The following is an 18,368-nucleotide window of genomic DNA, read 5'->3' on the forward strand; positions in this document are numbered from 1 at the left end:
CTTGGCTCCCCCAGGGAAGACCCTCGGCTGTTACCCTGTGGACAGAATGCCTTCTGCACGGCTGTAGGGCTGGGCTGGTCCAGCTCCGCTGTGGTCTGAGTGCAGCGCTGTACCTCAAAATGTAGAGGCTGTGGGGCCTGCATGAATCAGTGATGTGTGCTCACTGCCTGGCAGTCTGCAGGTGCTAAGCTAACGCTGAGCATCATGCCTGGAAGATTTCCGAAAGCCTTATTCTAGATGCATGCAATGTGGACTTGAGAGATGGTGATAAATAACTGCAAAATGGCCAATTAACGAATTATGGCAAGTTTAAGAAAACATTCTCGTAGCATATTTAGAGACACAATAATAAAAAATGTTTAATCAATTTCAAGCTATATCTTCACCTACTGATAACTTCTGCCTCCATTTGGCCATTTGTGCTGTTGAGGATCCTGTCCCAGAAGGTAACACGTTCCTGGGTAACACTTCAGTGCTGATATTCCCTGCCTTTTGCATTCCGGTCCTTTAACCTGCTGGAATTTTTCACCCTGGAGCAATGGGGCTTAGCTCCAAAGGCTTCTGGAGGGCACCTGCTGCAGGGGCCTGGGAGGTGTGAGCCTGGCACGAGGCCACGTCCAGGGACAGGAGACGCATGTCAGCACTGGATGTGAAGCTGGTTGTTCAGGTGACTGCTTTGCTGTGTAGCTTCTGCATGTGGAACAGTGGAAGTTGAGTATCAGGCACTCTTGCAGAAATGTTCAGAAAACCTGTATGCATGTATTCTGGTTCTCAGGAGATGACACACAAAATCTAGTGAGAGTGAACGGGCAGAGAGGCACGTCGGTCGCTGACTTCACCCAGGGCATCAGCTGGAGCCTGTGTATGCTGCGAGGTGGTGGACTTTTTTCTCTCGGTTATTTTGTTTCTGTGAGCTACTAACTCAGTTCTTTGTAGACACGTGCATTGTCTTTGCTTGAAGGTGTTTCTCAGAGATGTGGTACACGACAGAAGAGCTGGGTCATAATTCCTCTGTAGTGCCATAGACATCTGTGCAGTCCTACAGGGCAATTACACGCGTAAGGAAGCCCTGTCAGGAAGCACAACATGGGTTTGGTGCATTTGTAATTCAGTAGCAACCCAAGGCCTCGCTGAGATCAGCTCATTTTGTTGTGTACTTCACAAACGCGGTGTTAATTCTTGCTTTATGTGCCATTTAGGACCAAAAAGAAAAATGTTAAAGAAAAGTTGTAATTGGAAGGAAGTTTAGTGTAGTCTTATTTATTGCTTATGGTTTTCCTCATCAGTTGTACTTGGAACCAGCAGCTTTTGTGTCACATTACCTGTGTCCTGATATTTTTCAATAATCATAATTCACTTTCATCTAAGATCTACCTTTTTCTGATATTTGGTTATACTTCAGTGTGGTTGGGGGTTTCTTTGTTTCTCATTTGTTGGCTCTTTTTGGTGTGTGTTCTGGTTATTTTTTTGGTTCCAGTTTAGTATCCTTGATTTTTCTAGTTTGTGACCTGTATGCCCCATTTGGAGCCCAGGGAGTGAGCAAACAAAGGAGGGAAGGATGAAGGTTGTGTAAAATGAAACAAAAGCATGTTGTGCGTGTGTGTGTGTAAATGAACACGTGAGAGCTGCACTTAATGGTGCCAAGGCAGAGGGAGCTGTAGAGATCAGGTGGGGCGGCAGAGGGCTGTGTCAGGAGGCTCTGTGACAGAAGCCGATACTTAATGAGTACACTACTTAATGAGGAAGGTGGCCGTGTCTGGGTGCTGCCTGCCTGCCGTCTCCTCTGGGCTGTGTGTTCTGTGGTCCTTTTAAAAGCAGCACTCCTCCGGTGTCCGTGTGCTGCTTTTTCAGCCACATCTCCATTAACCGAGAGAACCCTTGGAGGCAGCCCCTCCATCCTTTCGACATTTGCTTTACGTAAACCAGCTAGCAAACCGCTCTGTTAGTATTGATGTAGACATTACCACAAATCGCCACTTAGGGACCTGAAAGAATTGACTAACTGGTTTCAGATCCAATACACATAACTTGATCAGACGCAAACTTTAAGTACACTTGCAGGCGTGCCAACTGCACCTCCAGGGGAAGTGACTCTTCTGCCGGCTATTTAAAGAGGCCCTGAGGGGAAACCATGAAAAAATAAAGATCTGGGGTTAAGATTTACTACGGTGGTTTTAAGATGAAGAGTTAGTCTGAGTATGAAAAATTAAAACTCTACTGTTCTACATGGGGAGCGCTTTTTTTATTTATTTATTTTTCTGTGAGTCGGGTAAGATCCCAACTGGCCAGGCTGCTGAGGAGTGCTGGCACCGAACGCGGTGGTCGCTCACATCCCGGCTTCTGGAGGGCCGAGGCCCCCTGCGGCCACAGGTTTAGGTGCAGTGGGGGTGGAAAAAATACCAGAAAATGTTGTACGCTAATTAGTACCAACAAAAGAACTTTTCCTGCATTGGGTATCTATTCTAGGAGATAATAGTCAATGATCTGAACGTTACTATGTGCCGTGTTTTCTTCACACCCTGGTTTTCCATGGGAAGGAAATGTGGGCGGATGGGCCCTAGCAGAAGCACACCGCTGAGCAGCTGCCCAAGATGGACAGTGTGGAGATCAGGATTACACAAGCCTTGTCAGGGCAGTTCAGAGGCATATGAAGAAATTAAGGGTTCTTAAAGTGAAATTTATACAGTAGTAGTTAATTCAATCTAAAATGTGTCTTCAAAATCGCCAGTTAATCCCTTAGGCATTTAATTTCCTGCCAGAAAAATTCCTCAGGTGCCTAAAGTTTGGTAGGTTTGTTGGTATTAGAAGTGCAATAGTTGTGCTGCTGCCAAGTAAATTACTATCTGTTTCACAAAAAGCCGTGTCAGGGTCCACAAATTAGACATTCCCAATTTGCATTCCAAAGGTCTTGCCCGTCAGGCAGATCCTGGATGTCTCTGCCACCTTGCTGGATTACCCGGTGCCCTCAGACGTTGCTGCTTTTATCCAAACCTGGGAGCAAAGCTGTTGGGAGCAGTGCTCCCAGCAGGTTGCAGCACTACCTGGAGGTGCTCCTGGCTGCCTGGCACGTTCATGACTTCGGCTGGGGCTGTCCTCAGATTTTATTTCAAGGGTTGTACGCCTTGACTCAGCTTTATATTTTAAAAATAAAAAAATCTGGGAATGGTTCAGTGCTATGGCAGAGCAGGGCACTCCCCAGCATGAAGTCAGATCCATGAGGCGTTCCCACCGGGTACCTTTGTGGTCAACGTATCTGTGTGCATCACACAGCGTTAGCAGCAGAATGGTGCGTGTAAGGAAAAGGGTGGATAAAATTCAAAACAGGAGATTGGCCCTCTAGGAAAAAGCAGTAGTACGCCCTTCTGGATGGCACTGTTCAGCCCTGGGCTGGCACCTTGCTTTAGTTTCTGTACTGAACCGAAAGGAGCCCAGGGCAGTAGCTGCTCGTCTCGGTGAGGAGACATCACCACAAAGGTCAGAGGAGGCAACGCAGAAGCAGAGGGGGCAGTTTCCTACAGTCTGTTGTCCCGGTGGTTTTGGGGGGCCAGGTGCAGGGCTCCCCGGGCATTACCCATACCTGGCCCGTGGGTCTGTTCCCGGCGCTGCACGTGCTGTGAGCTCGCCTGGTCCCGGTCCGTGGGCACAGCAAGCTGTGCTCCCAGGGCCAGGTTAGACATGCGATTAATGTCTGACTGATGGCTTCACAGCTGAGAGTTCCACCTGAACGTGGCAGCTGTGAGGTTTTCAGGAGATCATAACAATCAAACAGTGTTCTGCATGCTGGAATTCAGAAGGATGGAATGATCAAAGGAGGTGGGAAGAGTGAAAGACAAATTCAAATCATTAGTGGAAAATGTAGCCTCTTGCGCAGCAAAGTTGGGTGATTCATAGAACAAATCTGTATTTAGCTGCGTGAATCAAAGTTAGGGAGAAAAAACTTCGCTGGCACTCCGCGTGCTATTTTGTCCTGTGTAAATAGCAGCGCTCGCTGAGCTCCTGCCTTCCCAGCTCTGATTCACGCGGCTAAAAACAGCCCCGAGCAGGGGCAGCGCTGGGTCCGGGCACCAGGCACTGCTGGGGCAGTGGTGCTGCTGCCATGGGGTTGTGTTCCCCAGAGCCTGGTATTGCTGAGGAGAGCCCCAGACGGTCCAGCAGGGCACCGAGGACTGTTTTCTTATGGCTAAACAGAGAGAGATTAACAACACAATGTAGAAATAAAAGAAAGAAGAAAGAAAGAAAGAAAAGAAAAGAAAAGACGGCCGCCTGCTCTTTTCTTCTTGGTATTATTATTTGTGACAAAGCCTTTGGTCCATTTTTCTTCATAATTTGCAGGACTCCTAATGGGAACAGCACCTCCCAATTACCATGGTTGCCAAAGGCTAATTTGGTTACCCTCAGGATCCACAATAGAGAAACTGTGTCGGCCCTTTGTAGATATTTGCATACTATACATACCAGGAATGTAAAACAGCTGCCTGGGCCCTATTCCACTATCATGGCAATTATGGGTCATTAGCTTTTTCTTCCCCCTCCCTTCCTCCCTCTCCTTTTCTTGTTCTCATCTTCTGAACTCTGCCAGGCAGCTGAGGGCTGTGGCGGTGCCGGGAGGAGGCCCGGCCTCGTCCCCGAGTGACACGCGGCCGCCTGAGCGGTGGCAGCGCCCTCCTCTTTTATTCTGGGACCGTGCTCCTGCTTCTCATTTTCTCTTTCTCGGCTTCCCCCCGGAAGCATTTGTATGCAGGACGTGTGTGCCCATGCACGTGTGTGCCCGTGCACGCGTGTGTGCTTTGTGCCGGCTCTCAGAGGTTACGGTTGGTGACTCTTCCTGGCGGCAACAGCAGAAGCACCAGTTGTGAGCAGAAGCATGTCTTCTGTTGCCTATTATGTTCCCATCAGACACCCCCTGTCAGCACTGCGCTTCTCAAGGGAGATGCTCGCATACTTCTGAAACTTTTGCAGGCTCCCAGGGGCCCAGAAATTAAAGGAGGAGACAAAAGGGAACTCCATCTTAATTCGTTCGGTATTCAATTTGTTAAATGGCCAGAGGCTTTTAATAGTTTATCTCCCTTTTGTTCTGAGCAACATTTACAGTCTTCATGTAGTTTACACGGAAGTGATGGTTTTGCATATACATTAATTTTTTTATGAACTGCTAATTTTATTGACAATAAGGATAGATTGAAAGACCTAAAGCTTTTGTGTTGTTTTGTTAAAGCAAATAAGTAAAGCACAAATGTAAATTACATCTCCAGGTTCACATTAGAGGTTTGCAAATAATACTGAGCTAATGGTTATTGCTAAGGAAAATAGCAGTGGGATCAATATTCTATACAGTAGAACGCAATACCTCTCTCTCTTTTAATCACCTCATTGCAGAAATGGCATTGAAATTTGAAATCTCATTTTCTCCATTTGTACAAATTGAACATAAATCATTGTGAGTGAGGGGAGGTTTCGGGCAACTTCACTCTTTGTGGGATTGCATTACTAATTAGTGCTGGAGGGAAATGTGGATATAGACAGGGCTCAACTGGACGCTGCAACTGCGTGTAGACGGTTCTGTAAATAAAAAGACAAATAACGGGTGGGTTTCATGGCCGTCTGCATCAGGGTCTTCGAGCAAAGAAAGCACTTGTGTTTCTCACTGCCACTAAAAGTGGATAAATGATTAAGACTAAAATGCTGACGTCGCGTTTGGTGTTGAGGGTGTACCTGTGCTGCACAAAGCACAGCGCTGATGTCTGGTTGTTCCCCAAGGAGCTTGCTCGAAGGGTGAGATGAGACTTCCACCAGGGGGTGAAGAGGAGGAGCAGGGGCTGTGGCACCGCGTGTGGTGCAATGGGCAGAGCTGCCAGCCTCGGTCCTGCTGCTGAGGGTAAAAAATAAGTCTCTCCTCTTCTGCTGTTTGTCATTTGCACCACTAACATTTACAGAGGAAATACCGACAGAAAAATCTTTGCTACTGGTACTTCAGAACCTTTTTCCTGTGGGGTGAGCGAGATTTTCTGAGAGACAGCTGGTGGCACGTGCTGGTGTGCTCCTCAGCTCAGCTTATCCAGAATGATCCAGGACATCAAAAACATTCAGATAAAGGTGGTAGCTGTTGGGTAAGTGATACAGGCCGAGAGATAGAACAGATTTGGATTAAAAGGTTTAGATAAACAGGGTTTTATTTGTCTGTGTGGAGAGGATATTGCTGTATTACGAAAGGAGGAGTCTGAGGGGCCGGGAAAGGTTCACGCGGAGTGGGTGGATTCCAAGCATAACCCCACGGATAAAGACTATTTAAAATTATTCACTATCAGTCCCAGAGATTTATCACTACACCTATATTTTTCCATCATTTTCGTGCTTTCTTAAACACTACAATAGGAGATAAATAAGTAACTTTATGGGAGAAACTGTTATTAAGGCTCATTATCTAAATTTGTTCTTGCCAATTTCAATAGCTAAAAGTGAAGAAAATAAATAAAATACCTGTGAAAGTGAAGAACAAACACTGAGCTGGCAGAGCTTCTAGCAGAGAGGAACTAACTCAAACAATTTGAGAAAGCAGGGGGCAGAAATCACAGGCTCAAACCGGGGGGTGGCTCAGGTCTAGACTATTCAAGGAAATGAAAGAGAGATGGAAATTACTGCAAATGTTTTAAATGGCATTCTGACTATATTTGAAATCAACGTGTACTTGGCCTCAAGGAAAGGAAACAAAGATGAGGCGTGGGGAAACGTCGCTGGGTCTGCTCGGCTGCGCTGTGGAGGAGCCCCAGCCCTGCGGTGCCCGTCCCTTTGGGGTGAGCCTCCCTTGCCCACACAAAACCCAGCACAGGGACAGCCCCTGCCCTGTTCAGGGGGATTGTAGGCAGCAGCTTTTGGCACTCCAGCCATCCTATCCGTGGCAGGAGCCTTTGGAAAGTGGAGCGTGACAGAGGATGGGCTAGCCTCTCCTCTCCTTAGCAGATGCCTGTAAATGAATCACCGGCGTTCCGGAGCCGCTTACCACATGAGTTGTCATATCGACTTGCTCAGACATATATTTGGACCCGGCAGTATATATGCTATCATTTGTTCTGCTGTTTTACTCATGTATCACATAGCAAGAAGTACTGGAAGATAGTAGAAGGAGTGAAATGTCAGTAATATATATAGTCAGCACGTCCAGCCATGTGTTTAATTAATGCCATTTGCCTCCGTCATGCTTGGTGCATTGAGTAAACATAAAAATATATACATATAAAGGAAAAACAGAGTTCTGCTTAAAATCTTATGGGAAAACAAACCCTAGGGTAATCATGAAAAGAAATATGGGTTGGAAAGAATCCTGCAATGTTTGGCATCAAAACTGATGGTCTTTGAGTTTAGGCAGCTGACTGTCATTGCTGGAGCATTGGGAAAATGAGCTATTTAACAAGTAATTATGTAGAGACATTTATTTATTTATTACGTGATTTACTGGGAGATTTGTAATTGTGCATGTAGCACAGCTTCTGTTGGAAAAATACAAAAAAAAAAAAAAAGGAAGTTACATAATTTGCTGACATATTAGCAGCCACATGTTTCAAAACAGAATCTCACTAATTTCCCAAGGATCAATTGTTGTGGGCAAAAGACTCATTAAACTGATCTCCAGAGGTTGGAAGAACTGGCTTGTTCAAGACCGCTGTGGAGAAAATCACATGGAAGAGATTTGCTTAAAATTCTTCTCTTCTGAGATTCTCAATTCTTTGGATACTTCTGTCAACAGATTGCTGGTAGGAAGGTCCAGATTACTTCAGCTGTGTGAGGGAGGGAGTTCTCAGCTAACCAGGGCACGAGGATCATACCGAGCGCGAGGGAGGCTCTGTGAGTCAGTATTTTTCTTCTGAATTTATCATCTCATGCTCTACAGTATAAACGTTTATAAATTAAATAAATTAATAAGTAAGCGCATGCAGAAATGATTGGTAAAATAACTACAGGCTGCACACAGGGACACACTGCGCTCGAGGTGGCACGCCGGGTGTGGAGGATGCACCAGGACCTCCCGATTCTGCAGAGTGGCTGGAACAGCGCTGCGAATTGTCTGCTCCTCATATTGATGGGATATTTCTGGAGCATAAAGATAATAATTAAAGTGTCACTTTTTTTAGTTGCATTTCTTATGAAGATCTGCTCAATATTTTATAAGTTGTATTTAGCTCCACTGGAGCTCATTTTATGAGGAGTGTAGAAGAGAAGCTGCCGTGGTTCCTGAGGAAGCCCCCCGAGGAAGCAGGCCCCGACTGCCTCTTGTGCAGGCTGGGGTCTGTGGACAGGGAGCACTAACTGGGAGTGTAGGAGCTGGTTGTTGATCAAAGCTTTGTCCCTCCTCCTGCCCAGATGTGGAAGTAGAGCAGAGCAGGAGCCGGAGTGGGTCCTGTCAAGGGGTTTTAGAGCTACACGTCCTGAACACAGAGCAAAGGATGCTGCTGGTAAATGGAGCATTTCCTCAGAATTTCTCCCTAACAATGTGTAGGCCAAAAGGGAGGGCTTGCAGGGGAAGAAGAGCAGACTTAAAGCAGGCAAAGCCCCTCATGCAATCCTTGTCTTTTGGAAAAGGCGCTCCCCTGAGGTTATGCCCTTGGAGGCTGTAAGGTACAAATACATCGTAAAGCTACATCGGGTCCCTGATCTGGTGCACGGTGCAGCTGAGGAAAGTGTTGTGATGAAACAAAGAAGGGCAAGGTGTTCTGCAGCACGGGAGCAGAAATGGGGAACACAAATGGGGAACACTGCCTTGCTCCCCAGCAGTTGTGATGAAAGCACCTACAGAGAGATGATTTGATCAGCCCATAATTCAGATCATCACACTTGCCCCCAAAAGAACTTTACATATGTGATGAAGGAGGCATTTACAAACTTACAGAGCCCTGAAGGAGAGAATTATTGTATGAGTAATAATAAGCACTTAAATAGCACTTGACAACTTGATTGATACAAACATTAACAGATTAACTCCTACAGGACCTAGTGATGGATATGTGTTTCCCTGTCTTGCAGTTGGAGAAACTGAAGTGTAGAGGTAGATTAATTTATTTGCTGACCCACAGTGTGTTGCTAGTAAAGGCAGAATTAGAAATACAGACTTCTTAATGATCAATTAGTGAAATTAGAAAGCAAAAGAGCAATGTCCAACAGCAACTCTAGGAGCAGTATGGGAGGGCATTGTATAACCTCAAGTTCTTATTTCTAAGCAGTAATTTTGCACAAGAGTTCACCATTGTATATGAAAATAAGGATTATTTTTATCATTTACTTTGTCCTACGCTTACCCAGTCCTCTATTTCACTGACCATTAAAGGTATGCAGATTCTGTTTACAGATATTTATCTATATTTCTATGCATGCACATACAGTTTTATCTGTACAGCTACAAAATATAGCCATCTATACGCTAACTGGGAAATATGACTCTCCTTACTTATTGGCACTGTACTTTTTGGTATGCACATTAAATATGTGTCTGTTTTACTACCTGAAGAACACAAAATGAGTGAAACCCAGCTATTTGCCTATTACTCCTTTGACTGAAAAATCGTGTATGTTTATAGCTTAGATAGCTGCACAGTTCATGCTAGGATGCAATAGAATAAAGGTGTTATTGATGAGTTTGAGATGACTGCAATACTTATGAGTAGTGAAGCCCTGCATGACTTATGTGGCTCATCCCAGACTAATGCCCATAAATTCTCTGTGCCACACCACATCTCAGTGTATTTTGTGCATGCTACATATTTTACAGGCAAACTATTTCAGAAAGATGTTAGAGACTTTTTAAGAAATTATTTGTACCATTTTTCATAGACTTCTCCATGTGAAGGCAGACTGCCAGTTACCAGGAACCTGACTCTATATAGGCAGAGAAAAATTGCACAAATATGATTTTAGAAACCTTTATTTACACAAAGTAGTCTTTCTGTATATAATAATGGGGAGATTTTTATATCATATATCTTGAAAACCTCATAGACCGAGAGTGCTTTACACACCGGAAAGCTGTAAAGTCTCAAAATTCTTATTCTCATTTTAGTGAGTCACAAAAATACTTGGTCTCCGGTATCTCACCAGTGACTGCATACTCTCTATGCTAAACCTCACAATTGTACTTTTTGGTTAAGAAAATCTTACGTTTGAAGAAAAATTCCTCTGTTTGATTAAAAAACATATTCCTTCTTCAAATACAAATGTTAGCTCTCCACAGAGCGTAAATTTGGGACATTTAAAGTAAACTGTTTGGAGAAAGATGACAGTGCAAAGCTCGCCTTCTCCCCACTGTGACCACATGCACTCTGAACCCCTAGAAAATCCTAAAGTCCTGGGATACCGAACTTGTTTTACTTGTTTTTAGGTGTCATAGATCATAAAGTGCCAAACTTTGAATTGCTGGCATGCTGATGCATGGGATGATGTTTTTGATAGAACTTGCTTCTGCTTCCTTCAAGAATCTCCTATAGGGGAATGGATGCAGCCTGGTTTTGAACGCTGCGTCTGTTTTTGACTGCTTCACTTTCCTGTATCCCACTGGTGGTGAGTGCTGGGCTCGGTCAGAGTTACAGGCACTTGGTCCTTCTCCGGATGAGTCTTGGGGGAGGTGGAGCTGCCCCCAGAGCCACCGTGGGCCTTGGAACAAGGCAGCGTGTAGGAATGGGGCTTTGCAGGATGAGGAATTTGAAAGCACCGTTGTTAAAAATGGATTTTTCAAATAATGTTGATAATATTCTTAAACAGATATTTTCTTAAAGTTTTTATCTGAGAGTGGCACACAAGAATCAGATGTCAGCATGGTGTGACATTAAGGCTCCAACCCAAGTCATGAAGGAACCGGAAAACACGTCGTTGTGCTGGCGTGCAGGTTACCCCAGTCACACCCAGGAGACTGAACAAAAAATGGAGAAAAAAGTATATAATCAAGTATCATGGGCTATCTATATTCATGTAGTGTGTGTAGAGGCGGTGTGTAGGAGGAAGGAAGCAGGGAAGCAGTTGGGCTGTGTTGTGCTCTGTGGAACGATCTGGCCTTTGCAAGTCGCATTCAGCTGGCGGGCCCCTAGGAGCAAGGGAGCCCAGGCCACCCGGGCTGCTGCACCTGTGGCACTTCTCAGTTTGTGGCACTTCTGTGGCACCTGTGGCACTTCTCAGTTTGCAGGGAACAACCCCAAATCTGTGGAGCCCCAGTGAAGGCGCATGGGGTCGTGCTCGCTGCGATGCGGCCCTGTGTCCCACCCCGTGTGCCATCCGCAGTGCTTGGTGGGGAGCAGGGGGAGACATTTTACCCATTTTACGTTAAACGGATTGTTTAGTTCTAATTAATAGAAAAAAAATCACAACAGGTAATGATGTAAGACAGGAAATACGCTGAGGGCCTTTCCCATTGCTTCAGCCAGAGGAGAGCTGAGGCTGGTGGGTGAGGACTGGTGCGGGTCGGCTCTGCTGGGGGATGCGGCTGGCGAGGGGGGCCCGTGGCCAGGCATGGCCCGTGTTAGCCTCTGGTCCCCTCGGTGCACCCGTGCCACAGCACAGCTGTGACATTAGCAGGCAGGCATTTGAAGCATAATAATAATTCTGCAGATCAAAGCAGCTCTTCTTCAGACAATTACAGCAAAATTGAAGCTCTCCTCCCAGAGAAACGTGTGCCCTTGTTGTGGTTTTCCTTTTTTGCCCTCCTTTTCTTTCTTTCTTTTTCCCCCTCTCTCTCTCTCTTTTTTTTTTTTTTTTTTTTTTTTTTTTTTTTTTTTATCCTTTATGAGCAAATTGCTTTTTCAGGGCTATAGAAAGAGCCGATTGGAAGCTGAAATCCTCCCTCTCTGCCCAGGGGTGGGATTCCCAGGGTTAGGCATGTAACATCTGAAGGGTGATTTTTTTTTAAATTGATATCCAAGAATAAAAGAGAGAATAGTAGGAGAAGCTGATCAGGAATGAATAAAGTCTCCTTTTAAGCTGAAATAACCTTCCCCCCCCTCCCCAATTTTCCCTCCAGAAAAGCCGGACTGTAATTGCTTGCAATCACTCGGCACAAATTGTCTGCGCGTATTTGCTTTTTAATTTTGTATAATCTGGTCCATTTCGCTCTCCCTGCCTTTGAGCTTAACCTCTCTCTTTCTCTCCCTCCTTTTCTCTCTCTCGCATGCCTTCCCTTTCTCTCTCGCTTTAATTCTTCAGTGCTGCTAAAAAAAAAAAAATATTACTAATTCACAATGATATTTGATGGCTTTTGCTAAGGAAAGGCACTTAGGAAAAAAATAAGAGACTGAGTGGACATGTGCTACATCTGGTGAGATTTCCTTGTTATCTTTGAAGTGTTTGTTTGTTTATATATTTATGTCATTTCTGCTTCCCTGAGACACGGGTTGCTGCTGGTACAAACGCGTGGGGCGGCTTTCCCTGTGCCCCAAGCGAGCTGCGAGCTGCCCGGGCAGCGCCGTGCTGCTGCTGCAGGTGCTGGGCAGGAGCCTCAGCACACGCTGGGGCTGGCCCTTCTCAGCAGGGAGTCCCACGGGGCCAGTGGTGCATTGACATCTCATGCAGGTGAACTTAGTATTAGCTTTTATTGGTGTGAATTATTTACTTTGGGTTGGGTTTTGAGCTTCTCCAATATTATGTGAATTTTCTAAATATTTCTTGCTTAAATATGGATGTTGCGAGTGCTCTTCCATGGTCAGTGTGTTGCATCTGCCAGAAACTAAGTTTAAAAAAAAAAACAAAGAACAAAACACTTGAGTTATCAGAAGTTCCAAATGGTGAGTATTGACAAACTGTTCAGAGCCTGACATTATTCTACATAGGATTCCTCTGGTGCTCAGCAAATATTGTTCCTGGAATCCTGTGGCTAGAATGTAAGGGTTTTGCATTTAGTTTTTCTTCAGGCAGAGGCCTCTGGAAGCAAGACTCTCAGTACTTAGCCCAGTATTTGAGTAGAAGCGTGGTTGACGTTCTGGAAGAAAACATCATGTATTAGGGAATGGTCACAGAGGTCCCGGGACTGAGGTGGTACAAAGGCACCTCCGTCAGCACAGCTCCACTTAGAGCTGAGTCCATAGTCTTGGTGGCGCGTCAGCGCTGGGCCAGAGATTGAAGGGATGAAGACCAGTGCTGCACCCCACCCTTGTGATTTTGTTCTTTAAGCAGCTGATGGCCTTTGGCCACCTGGCAGCGCGTTCTGCAGGCTGCGAGCAGCCGCGCTCCCCTGGTGCGCACCCAGCCGGCAGCAAGACAGGCATGGTCCCATGAGGGAGGAGTGTCACCGGGACTTCTTCAGGCAGTACGCTAAAATGCTTTGTTTTGGGATCCTTGGTTCAGCATTCACGTTCTGGGTAAGGCTGTGCAAGTCTTATCCACGAATATCGCACTGTGTATTTTCTCGTAATTTTTGTTAGTTTGTTTAACTTGCTGTTCTCAGAAGCAGCGTGCTCACCCCGATCAGAATGCGATGGTAATTTGTGTATTACGGTTTTTGTTCTGCTGTTACTGAAAATGGACTAGATCGTTTTACTTGGGCCAAAGGAAACGTTAAGGGGCTGTTTTATTTTTAAGGGACTTCCAGTGAGCAGTCAGAACATCATCAGAGAGATTTGTACAAGTCCCCTGGTCTCACAGAACTTTTTGGACACAGGCAGACGTGCTGCTGCTGTGGGTCCTGGCCCAGCAGAAATCACCTTCTTGTTGCTGCTCTACCAAGAGGTCTTATTTTCTGCAGATAATTTAACTTCCTACTGGGAGCCATTCTGTAGTGGGATGCTGCAGTGAGATCAGGCTCTGATTTCTCTTGGGATTTCTCCCACTGGTAAATAACTTACTCTTTTACTCGTAATGTCTTTAATCGGGGAGGGGGGGGAGGTACTGGCTGCATAGAGAAAACTGCAGCTTGTCTGGATTCCATTCTTCAAGCTGCTGAAGGACCAAGGGGAGACAGGCAAGCACTGGCCTTCATTTAAAATAAATATATATATATCTTAAAAAAGGCAGCCGTACCCTAAAAACAAATAGTTGCTGATTCCCAGCAAACAAACCTTTTGCAAAATAAATAAATAAATAAATCGGCGCAATTTAAGAAGGAAAATTACATGTATATTTTTCTTGATGCGTTTTAGGTTTGTTTGTAAGAGATTTATAATGCTTGTGTTATTCAGCGTTTCATTTGAAATTCTAATGAGCCTTTTGAATGGACTGGTGCAGCCTAGGAAGTAAAGAGCATAAAATAGTTCCATTGACTTATGATTTTCTGCTGACTTTTTCATTGTCATCCCATATCTTCATTCTCTGTCACCAGACCGTTCCGGGAATGTCCTCAGTTGCCTGTTTGGTAACACGTTGGAATATAGGAAACCATATGAATTGCAGATGATCTGATAATTTATTCAGATGCAGTCTGTCATCCTTAAGTAGTAACAAAGACAGCTTTAAATACACATTGTTAGTGGATTTGAGATTTTATACAAGTTTTCTTCTGACTTTGTTCCTAGACCCCAAAGAAGTGTATTTTTCCTGTGACTCATGGCGTCTCTCGTGAGGGCAGAGCCTAGTTCTGTAAGGTTTTTAATTTACCCAAAACTGCCTTAAAAGGGAAGAATGGCTTCTCGAAGCAACACCTTGTATTTATTTTACGTCAGTAGTAAATGTCAGAACTTCCGTTGAAAAACAATAAGTTTTTAGTAGCTGAATTTTATTAGGAAGTGGCGTTATGCTTTTAAACAAGATTCTCTGTTATAGTAGGAAGAATAGCATCTCTTAGCTGCACCGCTGGATCTGTGAGAAGAGATGCCCAGTTTTAGCTAACAGTTAATACTAAAGGTATTATGATGAGTTTAAACAGATTCTCACCCAATCGCCATCCGAGATATTTGATAGCTGTGAGTGTTTGGACCTTTTTGTTCCCCTGAGCTATCTCTTCACAATAGACATTTCAGGGTCTTTCAACCAGTTAGGAAAGTTCATTATATTTTTAATACAATGTAAAAAAATTAAAATAATGATTTGATATACAGGCATTGATGAAAGATGTATTTTTAAAGTAGTAAATTAAAATCTCATTAATATTTCAGTGAGAATATTTTGTGCTTATCTGTTTCATCTCTATTTTTGACCTATGGCTTGGAGTTCACAGCATGAAGGAGATGGTGAAATCTGTTCACCATAAAATGTTAATTATAAGTAAATTACAGCACAAACGTTCAATCAGCCACATTAATTCTACATAAAGTGAATTATTGTAGCAGAAAATTTTAAAATGTGACTGAATTTTGTAATCTGCATCCTCCATTTTCTACCTTTGCTCTCGTTGCTGTGCTGTTCTTCCCCAGCATGGCTGAGCTCTTTGTGCCCTGCCGGTAAGTGCTTTCTGCTTATGTCACGTTTAAAATGGAAGAGGACAATTCGATCCATTTGTTTGCGGCCTGCTAAATGTCTCTTAAATACACAATTTTTTCTTTGCCCAGTGAGAAAATGTGAGACAATTTGGGTTCGGAAAGCAGGCGCCGTGTGGGGAGGTGTGAAGCCGTGCGGGTGTCAGTGCCCCGAGGTGGCTGGGCGCGGGGGGCTGGAGGCTGGAGGCCTGGTGGCCGCTCAGCACCCTGCCTCCTGCCCTCCAACAGCCTGCCTCCACTTCTCGCCCTGAGTTTCTTTCAACAGGCTGCAGGCACAGCTAAATCCCTGCGTGCTTGGAAAATGTGGATAGGAGTCTTGCTGGCCTCCTGATCCCTGGGGAAAAAAAGGCTTCGTTTTGGTATCAAATGATGGGTGATGTGGCTTCCGCTGTAAATCCAAACTACCTCATCATAAAAGAATTTCTGCTGAGACGTGATTGCAAGAAATGCTTGATGTCTTGTTTAAGCATCCTTGTGGTGATGGTCCTGAGAGATCATCAGGACGCTCAGTCTCACCAGTGATGCCAAAAAAAAAAAAAAAAGAAAAAGTCCTGCTTGAATAGTTTTATTGCAGTTTTTCAGGTACAAGGTCCACATAGTGCCAAGTACAGCTTTTGCATTTTACTTCGTGCTTTCTTACTTTCCCAGAAAATTTGCACAGTTTCTGGGAAAGCAAGCAAGAAAGAGTGAATGTTTATTGTGCCAGGTGCTCAAAGTTTAAGGAGTCTAGAAATTGCTCGGATCCTACTCAGTTTATTAAAGTGTTTCTTGAGTCAGATAAATTACATATCATTGCAGATTACCATCTTGACTCTAAAATGCTGTAAAGTGTTGCCTGTTAGATTGGGTTTGAATTTGACTTTTTCTTAAACCTTTGTATAATGACAGCTAGACAATTTTTCTTGATACTGAAATGGTAACACAGGAGATTTCTACTGTTCTCGCGTCTTTGGAGAAAAGCTCTTGAGCTCAATTCCAAAGAAAAATTCTAAAGTGCCTTGTATGGCACAGCTCAGAAACATGTATCAGCAGCAAAGAATTTGTCTTCTCTCACAAGTTTACAGAATGCTTTTATTCATTAAAAGAAGATAGCCTATTTGCAGCTCTTGAATGGCTTAGAGACCAGGGACTTGCTAGTTGTTGGGTAACAAATCTACGCCTATCGGCACGGAAAGCTGAATCATTTTGAGTGCCAAATGGTCTTACCTTTAAAAAAAAAAGGATCCTTGATATGAAGATGCTGTATTTTGATAACTCGGTATATCTTTTGTGTGATGTAATTCAAATGCTAATTTTTCATCTCAGTGAAATACAAAAGCACCTCCCCAGGCTGGTCCATAATGCCTGTAAATGCCTGTTGGGTATCTCAGTGCGTTCTGAATCCGACTGCACTCGTGTCATTTGAACTCTGAGGTTGCTGTTGATAGGAAAGCTGCATTTGTTCATTGTCGTAACAGATACTTGGCCTTTTTTTTTTTTTTTTTTTTTTTTTTTTTTTTTTTAACACGGACCGGGTTGTCTGAGGAGAATTTGGGGACTTGTCCTCTCTTATTAACTGTTTCACTAAAATCCATCAGTCTGCTTTCCCAAAGCTATAGCACTGTGTGACAACTTAAAACATTTTCATGGTTGTGAAAAATGGTCAGATGTGGGAATCCTGACACGTGTATGAAAGGAAGACCAACTCCTGTAAAATTAAGTGTGTTTATGCTTGGAGGAAAGGGAGCAGAAGAAATTTCCAGCTGCTAGCAGTAGGTCAGCTAACCTGCCAGTGCAGGCAGCAGAGGGAGATCCCCGAGCATGGAGAGGTAACCTCAGGGGTTAGGAAGTGTGGGAGGAAAGAGTGAGGAAGCTGGTCCCGTCAGATGGAAAGGAGCGAGGTGTGGCAAACCGCATCTTGCAGCCCTGGCATCGGTTAGCCGAGGACGTGGGTGAGCTACAGCAGGGAGTGCTTTGGTTCATCCCCTCAGGGCTCACTGCCCGTGCTGCTGGGGCTGTGGCACTGCGTGTGTCTGAGCGAGCTGGCCTCCGTTACCTGAATGGTTTCCCACCAGCAGAAACATGGGCTCCAACAAATGTGTGCACGAGCCACTGGGATGTGAACTGCTAAACGCTGCAAAGGTTGTTGAGAACGATCTCTGAGCATTTTCTTAGAAATGAAGGTCTCTGTTTTGTGGCCAGGTTTGATAGGAAAGCTAAATAAAATCCAGAAATTTGAACAAAATAATTAGTGAAAAGAGAACTGTTGCCAGAAATTTTACTTGCACATATGTACAAAATACAAGTAATTATCATTTTTGCCTGTGCGTTTCTAACTGCTGTACAGTTATCCCACCACCTGGCTACCAAAACCTGGCACAGCCCTGCAGGCACGTGCAGGTTTGCTCTGAGATGTTCTGCATCCTTTTGCCTTCATGATCTGAGACAGGGTTCTCGTGACTGGGTGAGCACCCGAGGCTCCTCTCTTGCCCCTGTTGTGGTAGGTTGCATGGGCGTTAGAGACTTCTTTCTAACACAAGTGCAATATGATACAATGGCTCTCCCGGCTGGCAGTGTACCCGGCAGATCAATGTGTGTTTGTGTGTGTGAGCTCTGCTGACTAGCTATCCTGTATAAATAGCATCTGCTGTACAGACTTATCTGTAATCAATGTGGTGCACAGACTCGTTTTACAAAGAGGCATACAGCTCACAGCATTTAGGCTATAATAGGTATGTGTGGGTTGAGCGATGCTCATGAGGCACAGAAAGTATAACTGCTTGAACAGGTGGGGTTAAAGATAGGGTGGGAAAAGTAAAATATTACAGGGGCCCAAGAAATCACACGTGCCTTGAACTTAAGCTAGCAGGCCTGTTTGAACAATCTGAGGTGTGCCCAACATTTAGTCATTTAGAGGCAATGTATTACAAGGAAACCAACCTCAAATACAGAGGTTGTAGTCACTTTTCATTTTTTAATTTATTTTTACTTTTTTTTTTTTTTTTTTTTTTTTTG

This window comes from Aythya marila, assembly GCF_965140915.1.
Source record: "Aythya marila genome assembly, chromosome: 12".
NCBI lineage: Eukaryota > Metazoa > Chordata > Aves > Anseriformes > Anatidae > Aythya > Aythya marila.